This window comes from Vulpes vulpes, chromosome 16 (assembly GCF_048418805.1).
Source record: "Vulpes vulpes isolate BD-2025 chromosome 16, VulVul3, whole genome shotgun sequence".
NCBI lineage: Eukaryota > Metazoa > Chordata > Mammalia > Carnivora > Canidae > Vulpes > Vulpes vulpes.
In genome coordinates this window covers 37,944,974-37,966,999 of record NC_132795.1, presented here as the reverse complement: position 1 = coordinate 37,966,999, position 22,026 = coordinate 37,944,974, and the positions used below count along the sequence as shown (strand labels likewise).

At 36.8% G+C, this 22,026-nt stretch overlaps 1 long non-coding RNA gene across 1 annotated transcript in view; it reads right to left on the bottom strand.

Moving 5' to 3' along the window:
- Positions 1-22,026, bottom strand: part of LOC140595843 (uncharacterized) — a 295,277-nt gene that overhangs the window by 198,270 nt on the left and 74,981 nt on the right. The window contains exon 2 of the long non-coding RNA XR_011997746.1: positions 10,476-10,585. This is a non-coding gene — a long non-coding RNA (uncharacterized lncRNA). The remainder of the gene's footprint in view (positions 1-10,475; positions 10,586-22,026) is intronic.

The window sequence follows — 22,026 nt, the reverse complement described above, 5'->3', positions numbered from 1 at the left end:
GTTTTCTCCTTTTTTTGTATCTTCACGATTTTGATGATGCAACTCAGCAGTGGTTTGATAGAAAATCTTGGTGAAAATTGAGACACCATAGAAAAATTTGAAACTTGATTATTTTTTCTTCTCTTAGTCCAAGTCTATGTTAGAAGTACTCTTATGTATAGTACCCTGTGCTTACCGTTACCTTAGCATTTATGTTATTGTAATTGCTTTGTCTGTATTTCCCATTAAATCACTGCTAATTGGAGAATAGTTCCAATACTGCATTACAGTTACTCCAGGGGCTTACTGAAAATAAAGATGGTTGGGGCCCTCCTCACATCTATAGAATCTAAATTAGTGAGAGTGGAGCTCAAGCGTCTGTATTTTATTTTATTTTATTTATTTTATTTTATTAAAGATTTTATTTATTTATTCATGAGAGACACACACGGAGAGAGAGAGAGAGGCAGAGACACAGGCAGAGGGAGGCTCCATACAAGGAGCCCAATGTGGGACACGATCCCAAGACTTCAGGATCATGCCCTGGGCCGAAGGCAGGTGCTAAACTGTTGAGCCACCCAGGGATCCCCAGCGTTTGTATTTTAAATTCAAGTCTTAGTAAGCCCTTTTGCATAAACTCTGAGGTTCTTGGAGTTATCCTGATCCTCATGATATCCCTAGACTTTAATATAGTGCCAAATGTTAGAGTAGGGGGTAAAATATCAGTACAGAATAAAGAAGCAAATGAATAAAGATGTTACGGATTACATGTACCTTCCTTACAGGATATATGTTAGCCAGAGAAGGTGACAAAGATATTAAATTTCAGTTTTCTCTTTTTACCTTTGCCTAGCCTTGGAAGCAGTGTAATGTTTTATGAAGTCTTCCCATGAGTTTTTTCTCTGGTTTTATCATCATCAGGATCCTAAAGAATTATTTCAATGAAATGTATGAAAATGTTTCATGCAATGAAAACCCTGTACTGAAATCACTTGACTCAGAATGTCATTTAGTGATTGATAACTATTTGGCTATAGAAGGAGCATCATCAGCAATCCATCACTGAAAAATTCTGACAGACCTTGCCCTTAGTTGGAACAGATAGGAGAGGATTGCAACAACCATAATGTTGTGAAATCCACTGGCACTGGTCTTTCAGACACACGTAGAAATCTCATTTCTATCTCCTACTCTCTGAAACTCTACCTTTTCAGGAACTGTAATGATGAGGCCCTGAGATTACACATGTAAATAATTAAACATTGGGCATGTACTCATAAATTACAATTATTATTTTTCAAATTATAAATAAGTTGGGAACAAAATAGGAATAAATAATTACGTCCAGGATGCACTGTAGTTTGATAATCGTAGCTATAGGCAAAGATGATTTCAGTGTTAAATATTAGGTTTATTATGCAGAAAAATGTTTTGACTTATCGAATGAGGACTTGGAAAAGTGGGTAAAACTATATAATACAGTATAAATCCAAACTTACCAATCAAAATATGTTTAATTAAAAAGGTTCTGGGAATTAGCATGAAGTCCTCTCCAAATGCCTGAGTGGTGATCATAGAGGAAGAGGGGGTATTGCCTAATTTGGCAGAAGATTCTGTTCTCTTCAACAAGAACGGTCAGCACATCAATCAAAACAATTGATAGGATGTGTTGAAAATTCAGAAGCACAGGACCGTAAAAGTCCTATTGGCTTAAGCAAATATATGCCAGCGAAGATCTCATATAAGAGCTGAGAGAGAAACAAGCTCCACATCAATGTGGAGACGAGATTCTGCTGTCTTTATTTCAGTTTGGCTGAAAATCTGGTTCCTGGCTACCGTTACCCTTTGCAATAAATACCAGAATCAAACATAAAATTTGGGAATAACTTTGATGGGTTGTGTGATGAAATGAAACATCTAACAAGACTTTTTAAACTATGGCCAAATCTGCCTAAGTGATCTTTTTTGAAATTTAGCCTTATAAATAGCACATCTTCAAATTTTCTATTGGATAAGCTTTGACCAATCTGACCTCATCTTCAGGTTTCAACCCAAAGCAACTATATAGCTCGTGTTTAGTAGATAATCACTTTTATTTTCTCGAGGAGAAACAAATATTTTTAGTTTTTTTTTGTTGAATTCATAGAGGCTAGATCAGATATTTTTTTCTACTATGTGGATTTCCACTCCCTCAGTGAATATAAGCTAGCAATATGTTGGTCACTCTTTCACATGTCTGCTATGTTCTGTAAAGCTATTCTGACTTTTCACTTTCCACTTCCATTTATTTTAGAATGTATATCAATCCTGTGGGGGAATATCCCCAAAGAGGACTTACTTTCTTTCCTCTTTCCCTCCCCACCCCACCTGATAGTTTAAATGCAAAAATGGCTTGTAAACCAAGCACAGCAACAAATAAATACATTCTTTCAATAAAGCATCACATTTCTTTCTCAAAGACACAGATTTTCGCCAGGCCTGAAGTTCATCAACTTGATTAAAATGTACATTGTGTCTTAATATTTAGGCCACAGAATAATCATTAAGATGCAGAATGTTTCAGCACCACTGAATCCATATGCCTTCAGGTCCAAGTTTATTCTAAAATAAATTGTGATGTAGAACAATTTTCAATTCATAGGGCCTAAAATCACGATTATCTATTTATAGCACTCATTATTTGTTATTTCATAATAATCACAGTGCCATTTGTTGAGTACAAGCACCATAATAAATTCTTTACATACACAATCTCATTTTTTATTGTCTTACCTTCTTTTATCTCAGCACTAAGCAGAGAGCAACACTTGAACAAATGGATATAGTGTGAGTGCATGAATTAAGACATATAAACTTGATTTCAGATTGTTTATAATTATGAAGATGAAACTAATGGCAGATTTTTCTTCTGAAACTATCAGTTGGCTTTTATTAAGCATTTATTAACAGCAGGTACTGTTGAATACCCAAGACAAGACATGCTTTGTCTTGTTTCATCTTCAGAATAACCTTACTAGGTAGATACCATTATCATGATCCCTTCTTGCAAGAGCCAGGAGGTAGAGACACAATGTAGCTGTAGGATTAAGCAGTTTGCCCATGGGCATAACATTCAAGTGTAGTAAAATAGGAGTACAAACCATGTGACCTAGCACAAGAGAATACAGTTTAACCCAAAAATGCACTACCGTGACTCCCAGTGGCAACATTGGTGGGATTTACATGACAAACACAACTCCCTGATGCCAACACCTACTATCCCCAGGCCCAGTGAGAAGGAAAGGAACAATACCCTCGCCCAACCCTCTCCCATCCCAGCACGTTGGCAGTGCTGCCAGTAGAGAAGAGGAAGGAAAGTATGTCAAAGCACTCCCTGAAGCCCTGAGAAAACTGGACCCTGGCCCATCTGAGCGGAAAAGCAATCAGCAATAGTTGTAGAATCTGGTATGTGCACATGTGTTTTCCTTTTATAGAACTGGAAGCAGCCTGCCCCAGATTGAAAACAAGCCCATTTAAAAGAGGTTACTTGGGGTCGTAATGATTCTTCATAAGGTTGGCTAGGCGTTCAGAGACTGGGCTGACCAGAGACAAGTGACTCCACATCTTTTTAAAACATGCCACTACAACATTTACATCCTGACACTTAAATAGAGTACTAGAAAATACATTTAAACCACTGTGTTATAATTAAGTTGCTGATTCACATTTAAGGTCTATGGCATCAACTAATTTAGAGTACAGTCAGGGGAGAAGGCCTCAGTATAAAGAGGTGACCGCAAGGGAAACCCAAGCTCCAAAAGGGATTTTTTTCCCGTGGGTCCCTTTAGCAAAATATTTCCTTTGTGTTGTTAATTATCCAAAACAGAAATTCCTCAGAAAGAGAAAAATACAAAGAAACAACTTCTATACAGGAGTCATAAGCTAATTTATCCTTCATTAATCAAGAATCATTTATTTACACCTTTTGACCTAATAATTCCACTTTTAGGATCTTTCAGGATTATCACTTAGATCAGCAGTCATAAAGATTTGTATTTGGTGTTATTCACTGTGGTACTATTTGTAATAGAAAAAACTTAATGATAGAGAAAATTTTAGTAAATTATAGTCATTTGTACAATGAAGTATTCTACAGCAATAATAAATCATGCTATCAATGACTAAGGGCAACAGGAAGTGTTTCTGATATTATACCAAAGTGAAAAAAAGATATACAGTATGATCTCAATTTTGTAAGAGAAAATTATATATGCATCAAAAAGGACTAAAAAGAACATATATTAAAATGTGATATTGGATATCTAGGTAATGCGCTTATGGGTGATTTCTTTTTCTTATACTTTTCAGTCTAAATCAATTTTTTTACAATGATGATATATTATTTTTCATTTTTACCAGAATCAAAATCAAGAAAGTCATTTAGTTTATTTTAGGGAGAAAGAAAAATCATTTGTTTAATTCCCTCAATTTTGAATACTTCTTTGCCAATGGGAAAAAAATGGTCTTAACGTAAAGTCCATATTTGCATTATGAATATGAAATTATTCCCAATTATTTACTCCTTAAAATAAGGTCTCCCAAGTAACATACAATCATGAAGTAAAACCAGTTGTTGAGAAGTTAACTGGATTGTTTTCACAATAATGCAGAAAAGTAAATATTGTTATTTGCTTCATGTTACAGAAAAGGAAACTAAGGCACAGAGAGACTCAGTAATTTGACCATGGCTAGCAACTTGTAGATCTGGGGTTGAACCTAAGTACCCCCTTCATGGACTGCCACAGGAGATGTGAGAACCGACCCAAAGTTTAACTGTATGCCAATGCTTTCACGTGAACTTTCAAAATATGCAAGTGAATAAATTATATACACGATCCTTTAATTTGGGCTAGAGTAAATAATGATTGAAACATTATGTAATTATATAAATATTATGAGTTCCTGCTTCGAAAATATTTCACAATTTATCATCTGAGTAAAGTATGTCGACTTAATGATTTTGAATTTCTGAGGTTTTCTCATTCCAATTTTCTTTGATTAATTCTGAATTTATTGATAGAACATAAAACATGTAAGGCAAAATCAATATGCAATGATTTTTTAAAACCTTGATTATGAATAATTAAAATTGGGTTAGAGTGGATTCTGAGGATGCTGTGTACATGTATATTGCCAGTGGTAATAAAAGTGGAGGATAGTTTCTGAAATGTTAGAGGAGTATGATACAATTTGCAAAAAAAAAAGGATGAGTTTCAAGTTGAAGCTGTGCTCAAGAAGGATATTATTGACACTGAATACCAAATAGTGACTAATTCTCTATCATTTTGGTCAGTTCTGGAATGCAACATATATGATTTTTTTTTTTTTGCATATTTGCTTTCCTGATTTGGATTTTCTAAGACTAATCTAAGTCAGAATTTCTATTTCTTCGGCCAGATAAACTGATGGTAAGGTGAAGCAGTCCCACTCTTTTTAAGAGGAAGCAATCATGTAGGTATTTACACTGTAGATACCATCAATCTGTGTCTTAGGACTCAGGATATGTGTGCTCTCTACACTAAACCATGCTACACATGACTGAACTGGAAGGAGAGCTAATCCTTTATAACCTAACTGACTGAAACTGACATATTGGAACAGATGGAACAAAAGTAGCAATTCTTTTGATTGTAGAAATCTACTCTCAATCTTTTTTCCACCCCAACACACCAAGGGATATGACACATCTCACTGTTACTAGTGGGTCACTAGATCACAGATCTCATGAGGGATAAGGGAAAATAATAGGTATATATAATCCTGAAGGGAAGATATATGTGTTTTAAAAATCCCATCAAAGGGGGGCAACTGGGTGGCTCAGTCTGTTACACATCATGCTCTTGATTTTGGCTGAAGTCATGATCTCAGGGTCCTGGGATTAAGCCCAGCTGCTCAGGGAGTCTGCTGGAGGATTCTCTTTCCCCCTCTGCCCCTTCCCACCACTTGTACCCAGAGGCATGCTGTCTGTCTGTCTCTCTCTCTCTCTCTCTCAAATAAATAAATAAATAAATAAATAAATCTTTAAAAAATAATAAAATAAAATATGATCAAAGGGATTTGGATCAACCACCTAGCTCATCTTAGAAAATGACTCAGTGATAAAGCAATTTCTAAGGAGCCAAATTCCGCACATTCAGTGAACATTCTATAAATATTCATCACAGATAATGAGGACCGTTATTATTGTCACTAATAACAGTTACTGCATTCTCTAGATTTTCAAAAAAATGTAGTACCATAATAATTCTGAAGAATTGTGCCCCTGTTTATGTTAAAGATTAGTTTTTATTTATTTTTTTTTAATTTTTATTTATGATAGTCACAGAGAGAGAGAGAGAGGCAGAGACACAGGCAGAGGGAGAAGCAGGCTCCATGCACCAGGAGCCCGACGTGGGATTCGATCCCGGGTCTCCAGGATCGCGCCCTGGGCCAAAGGCAGGCGCCAAACCGCTGCGCCACCCAGGGATCCCTTAGTTTTTATTTTTAAGTGTACGAGGGCTTTATAAAATAAGAACCTTTAAAACTATTAAAAGATCATTTTTATTTCATCTTGTTGAATTCTGCCTCTACTAGAGATCTAGAGACACAAACACTGTTTTTCAAATACTCAACAGGCATTACCAAAGAAAATTGTTAGTTCAAGCTGCCATAACAAAATACCATAGACTGAGTGGCTAAACAACACAGGTATTTCTCACAGTTCTGGAGGCTGGCAAGTCCAATACCAAGATGCGGGCCAACTATTTCCTGGTTAAGGGCCTTCCCTGGCTTTCAGAGAGCCACCTTCTTGCTGTTTCTCATTAGGCAGAGAGAGGGCGCTGGTCTCCCCGTTCTTATAAGTAGGCTAATGCCATGATGGGGGAACCACTGTACTGACCTCAAATAAAACTAATTGCCTCTCAAAGGCCCCACCTTGAAATACCATCACACTGGGATTAGGGCTTCAACATGAATTTTGTGGGGGGACAAAAACATTCAGTCTACAGCAACAATAATATACAAAATTCAATCATAACACTAATAGTAATACATTATTTGCCCATAAAATGTCATGGATAAAGAAGCTTGCTTCTATTTGTAACTCTGTCTTAGTTTCTTCTCTCATTTGTGATAGCATTTTTCATAATGCCCCAACTGGGGAGTATGAAAGGAGGAAAAACTCCTAAAGAAGGATATTCACACAAGGCACCTGGGTGGCTCAGTGGTTGAGCGTCCCTCTGCCTATGCCTCTGCCTCTCTCTGTGTCTCTCATGAATAAATAAATAAAATCTTTTTTTTAAAAAAAAGAAAGATATTCACAATTAGAGGTATTATAATACACTCTGGTTTGATTCTAACCAGGTCCTTGGAGTCTTGGAGCTCTACATTATGGAGGAGACAGCCTTTTCAATGAGGTCTTTGGAAATTCAAGTAAGTAAATGACTTAAAATTAAGTCTATCTAAGGTGGACTACATTTACATAATTCTGAAGGACTTTTTCTCATTAATTGAAATTCTCTCTTGTCCATTCTTCCTCCCTCCTTCTCTTTCTCTTCTCTTTTTTTTTTCTTATTTTTACTTTTTTGGGAATGATAGAACTGATGTGTTTGGTAGAAGTGAATACTGTCTCTCCAGGATAAAATGGTGGTGGCATCCAAAGATATATTAGCTAGCAATACTACATTTTTCAGAAGGAAACACAAAGGAGTTACTTCAATTTAATTGCTTTATCAAAAGAAAATTCCTGCTTCTTATTGTCTCAAATAGGCCCTAAGCAGTTCCTATTAAGAACAGGTAAAACCAAAGGATGTGCGCAGTGAGACACATGACCATGAAACCTAATGTTTTGTAAACTGAGCAGAGAGGTTTCCAAGCACCTCAATTAGTTCTCCCCCAAGGGTAGCATAATGTTCAAAATCATTGCAAATGCTCATCAGACTAAAATGAGAGAACAGTAGAGAAAAATCTAATTGCTTCAGTCTATCTAACATTTTAGTTTCTCTATAAAGAGATGAAAAGAATATGCATATGTAATTTTAGCATATCCTCAGGGACATTTTCTTTTTGGACTGATGTTCGCTCACTCAGACCACATACAAAAACTTTCCTACATAAGACTTGAGAGACTCAACAAAAGGTTAATTAGCGGAGACAAATGCTGTAACTTCAAACAACAGGTGACTTGTGCTCAGGTGTCTGGTCCGTTATAGGAGCCCTTATTTTCTACCTAGATTTTTTCTTCATCATAATTAGAAAAATTACTTACGATATCATTGTGAAATTATGGGAGAATTAATTATCTTTGATACTCTACAGGACATTGTGTGTGATCCTAAATTTTCTAATTGATGGCTACATTGTAATTCCCTAACTCTACTTAAATAATTCACTGAAACTATAAATCCTGTTCTTTATATATAAAGAAATAATCATAGATCAAAACCAAACATACATAATTCTTCTTGTTCTATTACGTTTTCCATATAGGCTCATACTTAATTTTCCTAGTTTTTCTAAGCTGTCTCCTTAACATTTATTGAGTGATTTGATAGAAGTTTTTTTTTATCTCTATTACTAAACTAAATGGCAGAGCAGTGAGATGGAAGAAACCTGAGATCTTTCCAGCCCCAGATGTTCACCTCCCTTTTGACTGTTTTAGAAAAGAGAAAAATAATTCCTCCCCTGTGTAAGCCACTGTTCTCTGAGGCTCTTGGTTATAATGACTTACCATGTACTCTAAACCCTCACTGGGGAGGAATTTTACAAAATTCTCTCATTCTGTTTCAGTTTCTGAATGTCTCCTATTCTTGTTGGGTACTGGGTATAAAATGGTGACCAAATCTAATCTCAGTCATCGTAAAACTTAGAGAACAATGGAGGAGAAGCACATTATACAAATAACCACGCAAACAAACATAGAACTACAAACTGTGACAACAGTTCCATCATGTAGGGACATTCAGGACAAGAAAAGTCCCCTTGCATGGGATGACTTCCAAAATACTTGAAATCTCAAATTCTCACTGCTTCTTCCATAGAAACAATTATTTCTAGCATTCCTCTCACGATGGGTTTTGGAGTTTCTTTACAATTCTGAGTCATTCCGCTAAACTTACCCCCTTCTTGATATTCAATGACTCAAATGGCATTTATCAATTCAGATATGATCCACCAAGAACAGAGTTTGAGTCCGTATCAGTTTTCTATGGCTGCTACAACTAATTACCACAAATGTAGTAGCTTAAAACAATGCAAATTTATTTTCTCACTGTTCTGAAAGTCCAGGATGAGTCTAATGGGGCTGAAATCAAGGTGCTACAAGGATTGGTCCTTCTGGAGTCTCTAGGGGAGAACCTGTGTTCTTGCCTTTTCTAGCTTCTAGAAGCCATGACATTCGTAGGCCAGAGGCCCCTTCCTTTTGTCACATTTCTTCCACCCTCCACCCCCACCCCACCTCTGTTTTCACTTCACATTTTCCCTCTTCTGCAGTCACACCTCCAACTCTCTCCTTGTAAGAAGACTTCTTATAAAAATTATAGTTTAGGTCTACCTGAGGAATCCAGGATAATCTCTGCATCTCAAGATCCTTAATTTAATTGTATCTACAATGACCCTTTTGCTATGTAAGATAATATTAATATTCATCGGTTCCAGGCATTAGGACTTGAATATCTCTGGAAGCCATTATGCAGCTGAGCATATACTCATACCAGGCTACAATTAAATTTATTGGCAGAGAAAACTTCAAAATTCATACACATTAACAGGCACCTCGCTTTCCCTGTACCTATGCACTTAGGTTTTTATTACTCAAGTGAAAGACCAGATATTCAGTATCCTTATTAAATTCTGTCTGTGGAATTTAACCCATGGACTTTTCGAATCCACACTCTTTCATATGGCATATTTAACAATCAATCCACTTCATCTCCAAAGTATCAAAGGATTTCAACCCAAGATGATTTTGTTTGCTTTTAAAAATCTGATATAACAAAGTGTCAGTATATGCAGGCAGGGGAGTATCAGAGGTCAACAGCCCTGAGACCAAGGCTGGGGAAAACAATAAAGCTAGCAGGAATGCTACTAAAGAGAGTTGCACAAAGTCCCTTCACAGTCGCCCCAGACCACTGTTCTCCTTGGTGTTGGCATCATGGGACTCCAATCCAGTGTGTGGGCCATGGATATGGAAACTATTTCTCAGTAGGGATAGCTAAGGCCAATGATTTCAGGACTTTAGTTACAGCAGAATTTGGTGTAAGACTGAGGGCATAGGCGATAGAGTTCAACCTTCTCAGGGCAGAGAGCTAGCAAAATCCAAAAGATGAGCCCACCTGACTGAGGTTCAGACTAGAGTTTCTAGCCCAGGGAAGAAGAGTACTCACCAGAGAACCAAGACAGAAGTCCAGCCGTGTTACTGAGCCAACATGGAAGGAGGCTGCAGCTCAGCCAGTAGGCAAATGCTCTATTGTGTCACTTACCAGGCAGGGGTGATGAAGGCCATTTCAAGATTCTGCTCTTCAATATGCTGGTCAGGCCTGAATCAGAAATCAGGGGACTGAGACTCCGGGTTGGAAGTCCTGGAGAGTGTCTGGGGAAGAGAGGGATGCACGCATTACAGAATTTCAGCCCTACAAGATGTGTGGAAAAGGTGCTAGTTCATTACCTTTACTCTTTAAAATGTATCTACCCTTGCTCCAACCTCTTTATCAGAGTTGGAAAATTGCCTTCTGCCCCTTAAGGGTAACACTCTAGCAAAGTATTTAAGATGCTCGGGGAATAACAACTAAGATGCACCTAGGGTGTGTAGTACTCTTCTGAGTGCTTTGAGGTATGGCAACCTATTTAATCCTCACAACCTATGAGGACTTATTTTACAGATGAAGAAATTGAAGCATGAAGAGATTAAGTAACTGGATCAAGGTTACGTAGCCACTAAAGCTTTAAACATGGGCACTCCCCGCCAGAGGCCATACTTGTAACCATCAAAATATGCCACCTCTTTTGCACAATTGCCTCTTGGCACCCCTTGCCTTGTGCATGACCAAAGCCCAATAAATATCTGCTGGATTGGCAGACAAATGAGGATGGATGCCTTACTGAATGAATAGATGAAAGAAACCCCAGCTGGGAGAATTCAAGTTTTATTTGATCAAGAAAACCTCCTGAGAATCTTCCTATGAAGCATGCCTCCATAAAGCAGAACAGTGGCACCTCACTAATAACCAACCCGTCTTTGCTGTTTATTACCAAATGCTTTCTGTGAAGCTTCCACAAGTAAAATAGGACCAATTGGCTAAATACCACAAATAATATATGCAACTCTTTTTTGTTAATTTAGAAGTGAAAGGGAACATTAGAATAAGTAGAAAAAGAATGTTCTGAGCCAAACATAGAAAATTGCCTACATTCTTCCATTATTCTGTTTTTATGTGTCAGAAATAGTTCTTTAAATACTCGTTATTCATGTTTCTAGCAAAAAACAGAGTGTTACATTCTACCTTGAATGAAAGATTGGAGGAGGCTTTGTCATCAACATCCTCCCTGCTGGCATAATTATTTTCTTCATTACATTGAAGAATTAAGTCAAGATTATAAGTGATTTATTTTTTGGCATTTTATTTTATTTATTTTATTTATTTATTTTTTAGAATTTCTGGCATTTTATAACACTTGGTGATAGTTCTCCTACTATTTTTACTTATTTTGGCATTTTGATTTTGCTGGTTGAGTTGATTGAGCATAATTCTATTAGAAGTGTTCTCTCAACAAATATAGAATTTTCCCCAGGTATCTTTTGTACTCTGATGCTCTAAGAACACATTTCCAACTAAAGTAACAATTCTCATGCCAACAAATATTATCCAAATGGGCCTGAGTGAAAAATATCTTTCTAATTCTTCTGAGTCAAAATCCCTTTTTATATAATGTGGGAAAGAAAAGATATAGGGCAAAAAGAAATCAGACATTTCCTTAAGCATTTAGGTTTTCATCCAAGGATTGTTAGCCTAATCACATAGCATGGCAGAGTGTTTGAACATATTTAAATTTTACAATGCGGCAGATTTTCAAATAATTGAAGGCTGTACAGTGCCCTTGATAAAAGTTACTTTGTACAGAGTCCGTGTGGATTGACTTTCGAGAAATTATTTGCTTGTTTTGTGGCTTTTGGCTTCCAGCCCGCTTAGCTTAGGCCTTGTCTGGTCATCTGGCCATATTTTCACAACAACTCAAGTGATAGGATCTTTTCCAGTATCATTTGCAATGCCTTGCAGCTGTCCTTGTTGCCTGGCTATTTACCCAGACAGAGAGCAAAGGACAAATTGTTTTTTTCAATTGAACTCAAGCAAAAAACACAAAAATTTTCTTTATTTTTAGTTTCCAGTCCCACCTAGGTCATATGTAGATTTCTTTTTACCCTCTCTTCAACAACTAATGGCTTGATGCCCTGATCTCTACGTCAAGGTGGTCTTCTATAGTCATTCTTCCAATTATTCATTCACTAACTTGTTCATTCAAAAAAAATTTCATTGAGTGCCTAACATGTGTCTAGTTCTACAACATACAAGTAAATAATGATTGGTCATTGCCCTTGAAGACTTGACAGCCTAGTAGAAATGAGAGATGTGTAAACAGGCATCAGAATGTCATGTGCAAAGTGCAAAGTGGTATTAGAGAGGTAAGTAGGAGTGTTGTGGGATCTCAGATGAGAGAGCAGTGGGGAATGTGGAGGCATTGGGAGGGGGGACCAGGAACTATTTAATATCATAATGGCTTTTATTCTAACATATTTTGATTTGGGGGAACTTTTCAATGGTTTTGATTCATTTCTATCATCATTATATTATGTATGAGGCAACATGATATGCTAGAAAGAGAGCAGACTCCAAACCCAGTTCTGCCCCCTACTACTTTATGTCTTTAACAAATGACTTAACCCTTCCAGGCCTGGTGCATTAGAGCTTTATCAGGATTGGATAGTGGCTGACCCACTTTCAGAGCCTCTCTCTATTTACGAGAATGTTCTCATTGCCTAAGTCTTGGTGTTGGTCAACTTGTGCTACAAAAAAAAAAAAAAAAAAAAAAATTAATTAAAAATAAACAAGACTTGCTCTCCTCACACTCCTGGCAGCTCTTCTCAGCCAATCTGAGCTCCCCAATGGAGCTTAAATCTCAAGCAAATGTTACAAAGGACAGCAGTGACACCCAGGATTGAATGCAATGATTTCTCTCAGCGGTAGTATCTGGCATTCATGCTAGGACAGCATCCAACAAGGCTTTTCTTAGTGGTTCCTGCCACCCAGCCTTCAATGGAGCTCATTTTCAGAACCTGATTCTCTAGCTTTCCTCACATACTTCCAATAAATTCCTTTTCTGATTAAGTTAGCCAGGGTTCCTTTCTTTTGCTTGCTACCAAGAATGCTGGATAAAACACTCAGCTAATGCCTCAGTTAAGGCTTTGTTCATTCATGGTTTTGTTGATGAATTAAAATGAGAAAGATACTTTGCCATAATGCAAAGTATCTGGTACATGATGGATTCGTTATCAGTGTTGGATTCTTAAGCTGTTTGAATCTTGAGCCAGATAAACCTGACAATCATATCTCCAAGGCTTCTCAATAGGTACTGGATAGTGGGAATCAAAATACTCCTTCACTAGTAACTGTACCTAATAATAATCAATGTAGAGCTTTGGTGGAGCTGGTTTAGAGCATATGACTTTAGCTTTGAGTGGTAAAAGACTGTTTCACATTTTTGAAACCCAAACTCAAATTTAGAAACTTTCCAATATCCTGGTTGACTATAGGTTATAAAGATATTACCATCTTTCTCAGACAGGGAAGAGACAGAGACCCCTGTGCACTTATATGTGGTGTTTATAGTGAAGACATCCGTTAGTGAATGTAAGTGTGTACATCTCTCTCTCTTTGAACTCCATTTTTGGACCTCAGGCATAGGGAGTTGAATTACTCACTACTCACCCACACACCACTGTTCCTAGCATAATATCATTTTAGCCTGAATGAAGCCCCTCTCCTGTTTCATTTTAATATAAATATCACCTTTGTTCTCAAGTATCGCTTTCTATTCCCTTCCACCCATAAGCATGCCCTAAGATGATTGATATATGTCCTTTACATATCCTGTAGACTATGTAGCTGTTGTTGGGTATGCGCTCAATGTACACAACATTGTTGAGCTATAAATCTCTTAGGTTTATAGAGATTTCTTAGGTTTCTCACTGTGTTAACACAAGACTGTTTTTTATTTAAACCGGACAAGACTGTCTTAAAGATTGATTAGCTTGTTTGTGTGTTTGGTACTTCTCTTTTAACGACCGCATAATGCATCCCACAGTATGCATCTACCACATTCTGTTCATCCATATTGCCAAGGTGGGTGAAAACTACGCTGACTCTTATTCCTACTACCTCAAATATCACGAAGACAAACATTCTTGTATCTATATATGTATAATATGTATATGTATCTTTTATCTATGTATATGGACCCGTGGAAGAGTTTCTCTGACCTACACCTCAAGGGGTTAATTTCTGGGCTATAGGGCATAAACATATTTATCTCTCCAATATTTATTTCCAGAATATCTATGACCATTTTCACTTCTGCCAACAGGGCATGAGGGTTTCTATCTATACACATCTTGAACACTTGGTATCATGCACATTTTAATTTTCGTCATACAAATGGGAGTAAAGTGGTATGTTATAAATATCTAAATATGTATTTTTCTGATTACTAATGAGTTTGAGCATCTGTTCATGTACATGTTAGCTATTTCCCCCTTGTAAAGTATTTCTTCATATCTTTTGTTCATTTTTCTATCTGTTCTCCTGTATATACATGGGACCATTAATGAGCTGTCTATTTTGTTCTGTTAGTTTGTCTTTTCTTAAATTAGTACTGTACTGCTTTTATTTCTATGACTTTACACTGTCCCTTAAAGGGTAAAGATCTCAACTTTGCTCTCTATTTTCAAAATTAACTTTTTATGAACCTTTATGCTTCCACATACTTTTTAGAATGAGTTTGTAGAACTCTTAATAAGTATGGTGGAAATTTATTGTGAGTGAATAGGTAATGACTTTTTAATATTAATTATTGAAAAAGTTAGAGTTTTCTGTTTTTCTACAAATTTATATATTTCATCTGGGCTATACAATGTATTTGCAAATAGATGTCTATAATTTTCAATTAAGTTTTAGATATTTGTTTTGTCTAGTTATTTTATCCTTTCACACTGCATTTTTATTTACATTTTCTTTTTATATAATTTGTCTTGCAAGAGATTTATGCATTTTATTAATTCTTTCACAGAGTGATTTATGAAAAGCTTTAGAATTTTTCCTCTAAGGACTACTCTAGCTCTGCCCCACACAGTTTGACATGTACTATTTTGTCATTTGATTCTAAATATTCCATTAGTTCTCTAATGATTTCTTCTTTAACTCTAAGTTCTACAGTATTGTACTTTTTGTTTTCTGTAGTTTTTAGTTTTCAGAATGATTGGATTTTATTAGCCAGATTTTTGCTACTAAATTCTAATTTTGTTTAAAGATTTTATTTATTTATTCATGAGAGACACACAGAGAAAGGCAGAGACACAGGCAGAGGGAGAAGCAGGCTCCATGCAGGGAGCCCGATGCAGGACTCGATCCCTGGACTCCAGGATCACATCCTGGGCCGAAGGCCGACACCAAACCACTGAGCCACCCAGGGATCCCCTAATTTTGTTGTCTTATAGTTAGAGAATATAATATCTATATTATATGTTAAGATATATTATATTATATGTTAATTATTTGGATATTATTGACAAATCTCTTGTTGCTTTGCTTATGATTTGTTCTTCACAATTGTTCCATTTTTGTACAAAACAAACACAAATTTATCAATGCCTATATAGATTTATTACTTCAAACTCAATGTATTATTCAAACATCTTGTCTTTGATTATATTTCATCTGATTGCTTATCAATTTCTAAGAGGAATTTGTTGAAACCTTAACTATAATTATTAATTCATCTCTTTCTCCTAGTAGCAATGACTTATGTATTTTAAGACTATGTTAATGATTTTATGTATTCTTATCCTTTTAACCATTTTTAATAACTTTGTTTCTCATAATTTTTTATTCTTGGATTTTACTTTGACACAAAATTGCTACTCATATTTTTGTGACGTCTCCTTCCATTTATTATTCTAATGATCTGTCACTTTGTGTTTTAAGTATGCATTATTACTGCCAGTCCTTTATTTTTTCTGATCTGAAACCCTCCGTATTTTATTTATTTTCTATTTCAAGTTCTTATTTAAATTCGAGTTAGTTAACATAGATGGTAAAATTGGTTTCAGGTGTAGATAGTGATTCATCACTTACATATAACACCCAGTGCTCATTACAACAAGTGTCCTCCTTAATAACCATCATCCATTTAGCCCACCCCCCATTCATCTGTCTCCATCAACACTCAGTTTGTTCTCTATTGTTAAGAATCTCTTCTGGTTTGATTCCTTCTCTCTTTTTTTACACCTTCCCCTATGTTCATCTGTTTTGTTTCTTAAATTTTACTTATGAGTGAAATTATATGGTATTTGTCTTTCTCTGACTGACTTATTTTGTTTAGCATGATACCGTCTAACTCCATCTACATCATTGCAAATAGCAAGATTTCATTCTTTTTAATGGCTGAGTAATATTCCATTAATGAATGAAAGACCTAAGTGTGAGACAGGAAACCATAGAAATCCTAGAGGAAAACACAGGCAGCAATGTCTTTGACCTCAGCTGTAGCAACTTCTTACTAGACATGTTGCTGGAGGCAAGGGAAACAAAAGCAAAAATGAACTATTAGGACTTCATCAGATAAAAAGCTTCTACACAGCAAAAGAAACAATCAGCAACCTGTGGAATGGGAGAGGATAGTTGCAAATGATACATCTGTTAAAGGGTTAGTATCCTGCTTTGTTAATTTTCCCCATTCTCACTGGTGTGAGGTACAACCCAGCAATTGCACTGCTGGGGATTTACCCCAAAGATACAGATGCAATGAAACACCGGGACACCTGCACCCTGATGTTTATAGCAGCAATGTCCACAATAGCCAAACTGTGGAAGGAGCCTTGGTGTCCATCGAAAGATGATGGATGAAGAAGATGTGGTCTATGCATACAAGGGAATATTCCTCAGCCATTAGAAACGACAAATATGGGATCCCTGGGTGGCGCAACGGTTTGGCGCCTGCCTTTGGCCCAGGGCGCGATCCTGGAGACCCGGGATCGAATCCCACGTCGGGCTCCCTCCGCCTGTGTCTCTGCCTCTCTCTCTCTCTCTCTGTCACTATCATAAATAAATAAAAATTTTTTTAAAAAAAGAAAGAAACGACAAATACCCACCATTTGCTTCAACGTAGATGGACCTGGAGGGTATTATGCTGAGTGAAGTAAGTCAATTGGAGAAGGACAAACATTATATGGTCTCATTCATTTGGGGAAAATAAAAAATAGTGAAAGGGAATAAAGGGGAAAGGAGAAAAAATGAGTGGGAAATATCAGAAAGGGAGACAGAACATGAGAGACTCCTAACTCTGGGAAATGAACTAGGGAAGGGGAGGTGGGCGGGGGGTGGGAATGACTGAGTGATGGGCACTAAGGTGGGCACTTGACGGGGGATGAGCACTGGGTGTTATTTATATGTTGGCAAAGTGAACACCAATAAAAAATAAATTTATATATATTTTTAAAAAGAGTTAGTATCCAAAACCTATAAAGAATTTATCAAACTTGGGACTCCTGGGTGGCTCAGTGGTTGAGGATCTGCCTCCTTTGGCTCTGGTTGTGATCTCGAGTCCAGGGATCAAGTCCCACATTGGGCTCCCCACAGGGAGACTGCTTCTCCCTCTGCCTGTGTCTCTGCCTCTCTCTGTGTCTCTCATGAATAAGCAAATAAAGTCTTTTAAAACAATAATTTATCAAACTTGACACCCCAAAAATAAATAATCCAGATAAGAAATGGACAGAAGATATGAATAGATATTTTTCCAAAGAAGACATCAAAATGGTTAATAGACACATGAAAAGATGCTCAGCATCACTCATCATCAAGGAAATACAAATCAAAACCATGATGAAATACTATCTTCAGTCAGAATGACTAAAATTAACAACACAGGAAACAACAAGTGTTGGGGAGGATGTGGAGAAAGGGGAACCCTCTTACACTGTTGGTGGGAATGCCAGCTGGTGCAGCCACTCTGGAAAAACAGTATGGAGGTTCTTCAAAAAGTTAAAAATAGAACTACCCTATGACCCAGCAATTGCATCTAGGTATTTACCCAAATGCTACAGAATACTGATTTGAAGGGGGACATTTACCCTGGTGTTTATAGCAGCATTATCAACAAATAGCCAAACTATGGAAAGAGCCCGAATATCCATCAGCTGATGAATGGATAAAGATGTGAGATATAGGGCAGCCCGGGTGGCTCAGCGGTTTAGCGCCGCCTTCAGCCCAGGGCGTGACCCTGGAGACCCAGGATGGAGTCCCACGTCCGGCTCCCCGCAAGGAGCCTGCTTCTCCCTCTGCCTGTGTTTCTGCCTCTCTTTCTCTCTGTGTCTCTCATGAATAAATAAATAAAATCTTTTTAAAAAAAGATGTGAGATATATATATATGGCATATATATATGCAATAAATTGTACTCAGCCTCAAAAAGAAACACTGCGTTTTCAAACATTGTACATTTTTAGCATTATATCAGAACTTCTTTCTCTGTATTGTTTTCTATTTTCTACTTATCTGTGTTTTCTCCTTTTCTGCCTTCTTTTTTTTTTTTTTGTAGGGGTAAAATTTTCTTCTATTTGCTTGAAGATTAACTTCTTAAACTTAATACTTTTATCATCCCCTCAAAGAAGACAAGTGATTTAGCATCCTCTCCAAATCCTCAATCCTTTCTATCTCATTCCTTGTTCTGGAATGTCATGAATATACTCTGTGGCCCCCACTAATCTCCACTAAATTATTTATTCATCTTCTTTTTCCTATATATTACCCTGGATTAATGTATCTCAAAAATTGTTTTTTTTTTTTTAATTTACTTATGATAGTCACAGAGAGAGAGAGAGAGAGAGGTAGAAACATAGGCAGAGGGAGAAGCAGGCTCCATGCACCGGGAGCCCGACGTGGGATTCAATCCCGGGTCTCCAGGATCATGCCCTGAGCCAAAGGCAGGGGCCAAACCGCTGCACCACCCAGGGATCCCCGATTAATGTATCTCTGCTGCTGCTCTACTTCCTACAAAAATGCTTTCATCTTTGCTTGGAAAACCTTCTGAGGCTTATGTATCTAAGAATATTTTTATAGTACCTCACATTTGAATTATTATTAAACTGGATATAAAATTCTATATTCAAAATTTTTCTTTTTCAGCACCTAGGAAATATTACTCCACTATCTTCTTTTTTCCTGTGTCTCTCTTCCAAAGTTTTATATTAATCTTATTTTGTTTTCTTTATAAATGTTTTGCTCTTTTCCTCTGGATGCTTTAAGAATGTTCTCTTGGATGTTTATAAATTTCATAATAATGTTTGTGTGAGGCATTCCTTTTTCTACCCTATTTGTTTCTAGATATATCTGGCTTTTAATTTCTTCTCATATTTCCTATATTATGATTTATACATCTTCATACTTCCTCTTTTGTCACCATGTTTGCTAACTCTTCTTTAAGGAAATATATTCTCTTTTTTCCTGTGACTGTTCTTTGAGAGAATTCTTTGACCAGCTCATAAGCATACTTAAATTATATTCTTTTTAATATTTAGCCCATCTTTTCAGCTGTTTATGTCTACTACAATGTTTTTCATACCCATTATTTCCAATTGGCTCTTCTTATAACTGCATGCTTCTGTGTCTCTTTTATCTCTTGAAGGAAATTTATTATGTTTATTTCAAATTCTCTTTAGTCCGTTTCATTAATCCTGCCTTATCTAACATCAAACATTAATTTTTTATCTCTTTTATAAAATATATGTTTTCCTCTTATGTCTGGTTATTATTCCTGAGAGTTCATTTTCTTTTGGGGTATCAGCCACTCAGGCTGACAGTGGAGCAGGAGAGCAAAGCATAGGCCCTGCTTACCCACTCCTGGGGACTTTAAGTGGCCAAAGAGGGAGGTGGTTTTCACCTCAGAAAACTATCCTATATTTTACCCACTCAACACTCTTTTCCAAAATTCCAATGCCCTAACTGTAATGTGGCAAAAGGTAGAGTAAGGGGTGAGATCAGGGGATTCAGGATCTGGATACTCATTTACATTCTCCAGTCAAGCCTCTGGAACCCTCCTATTAACCCCCCACAGCCCTAGGCAGCTGTTGTTTTTCTACCCCTCGTTGCAATCCTCCAAGTAATGATATGTTCAGAGCCATGCAGAGATTCTGAACAAGAATCACTTTAAAGGCTTCCCCCCCCCCAAAAAAAAGGCTTCCCCAGTACACCCTAGAACCATGGTGACCTCTTCTACCCCAGGCTGCCTTTCCTCCTCACCTACTAGGTCACAACTACTTTGTCTTTCTATTTTATCCTTGGCTTTACAAATTTACACAGATTTACTATGAAATCATCCTCTGATGTCAAGTAGATAGGTTACCCAACACCCTTTCTACCTTTATTCTTCACCATCACTCTCTCCTCTACCCCCAAAGAAAACACACCCACACAGAGAGACACAGTAGATAGTGTTCTCCATCTAGAAAAACCAACCAAGTAGAAAAGCAAACAAACCAAAAAACCCAACAACCTCTGGTGGGGCAGAGAGAGGAAGTAAAATGTGAAAGATGTACACAAAGGGAGATGCAAGGATCTGCATCCCCTTGCAACTCAGTGATTTTGTCTTACAGATTTCTACTTGGAGTAGATCCATTTTGACTATGGTTTTCAAGCCCAGCTGTACATTATAATCATCTGTAGTCTCAAAAGTTTCCCAGGTACTTCTAACGTACAGGCAGCATTTCAAATCACTTGCCTTATGGCAACCCAGTTATTCCTTATCTTCACCTTTAGTGTGCTGGACAAATAGAAGCTTTGGAAATTCCAAATTGGCTTCAACTGTACAGATAGAACACCACTATTGGCAATGTTACAAATTTGGGGATTTTAGAGGAATCAGATATGGCTGAGACACACAGGGTAAAAGTAAACAAATGCAAACTTCAAGAGAGCTGTCTAGCAAAGGTACTTTGGTGACAATAGCACATAGTAACAATTTATGGTTGGAAAATTTATAAGATGGTAAAAAATTCCAGTGATGCTAGAGGACATCCTTAAGTAATTGAGTAGCACTTAACAATCTGCCGTTGAGACACAGAACATCATTAGAAAACTGAACTCATAGGCAATATTTACTCTCCCTGACAAACAAAAACACATAGTCATAATAAATGCATCTTTTTTTTCAGTCAAGAACAAAAAATACCAAAGGCAAGGACATATGATGGGGAAAAGATAATCTTTTCAACAAATGGTGCTAGGAACCCTGGACAGCTCCATGCAAAAGAATGAGACTAGACTATTTTCTTATACCCTATGCAAAAATATAATCAAAATGAATAAAAGATGTAACTGTGAGATTTGAAACCATAAATCATCTAAAAGGAAGGATAGGTGATAATCTGACATTAGCTTTAGCAATATTTTTCTAGAGATAGCTCCACAGGCAGGGGAAATAAAAGCAAAAATAAACTATTGAGATTACACCAAAAGAAGAAGCTTTTGCATAGCAAAGGAAACCACCAACAAAATAAAAAGGCTACAGAATGAGAGAAGACATTTTTAAATGGTATATTCTGATAAGGGGTTAATATCCAAAATATTTAAAGAAATTATACAACGCAACAGCAAAAATAATAATAATCCATTAAAAATGGACAAAGAAAATGAATAGACATTTTTCCAAAGTAAACATACAGATGGCCAACAGACACATGAAAAGATGTTTAAACATCACCAATCATCAGG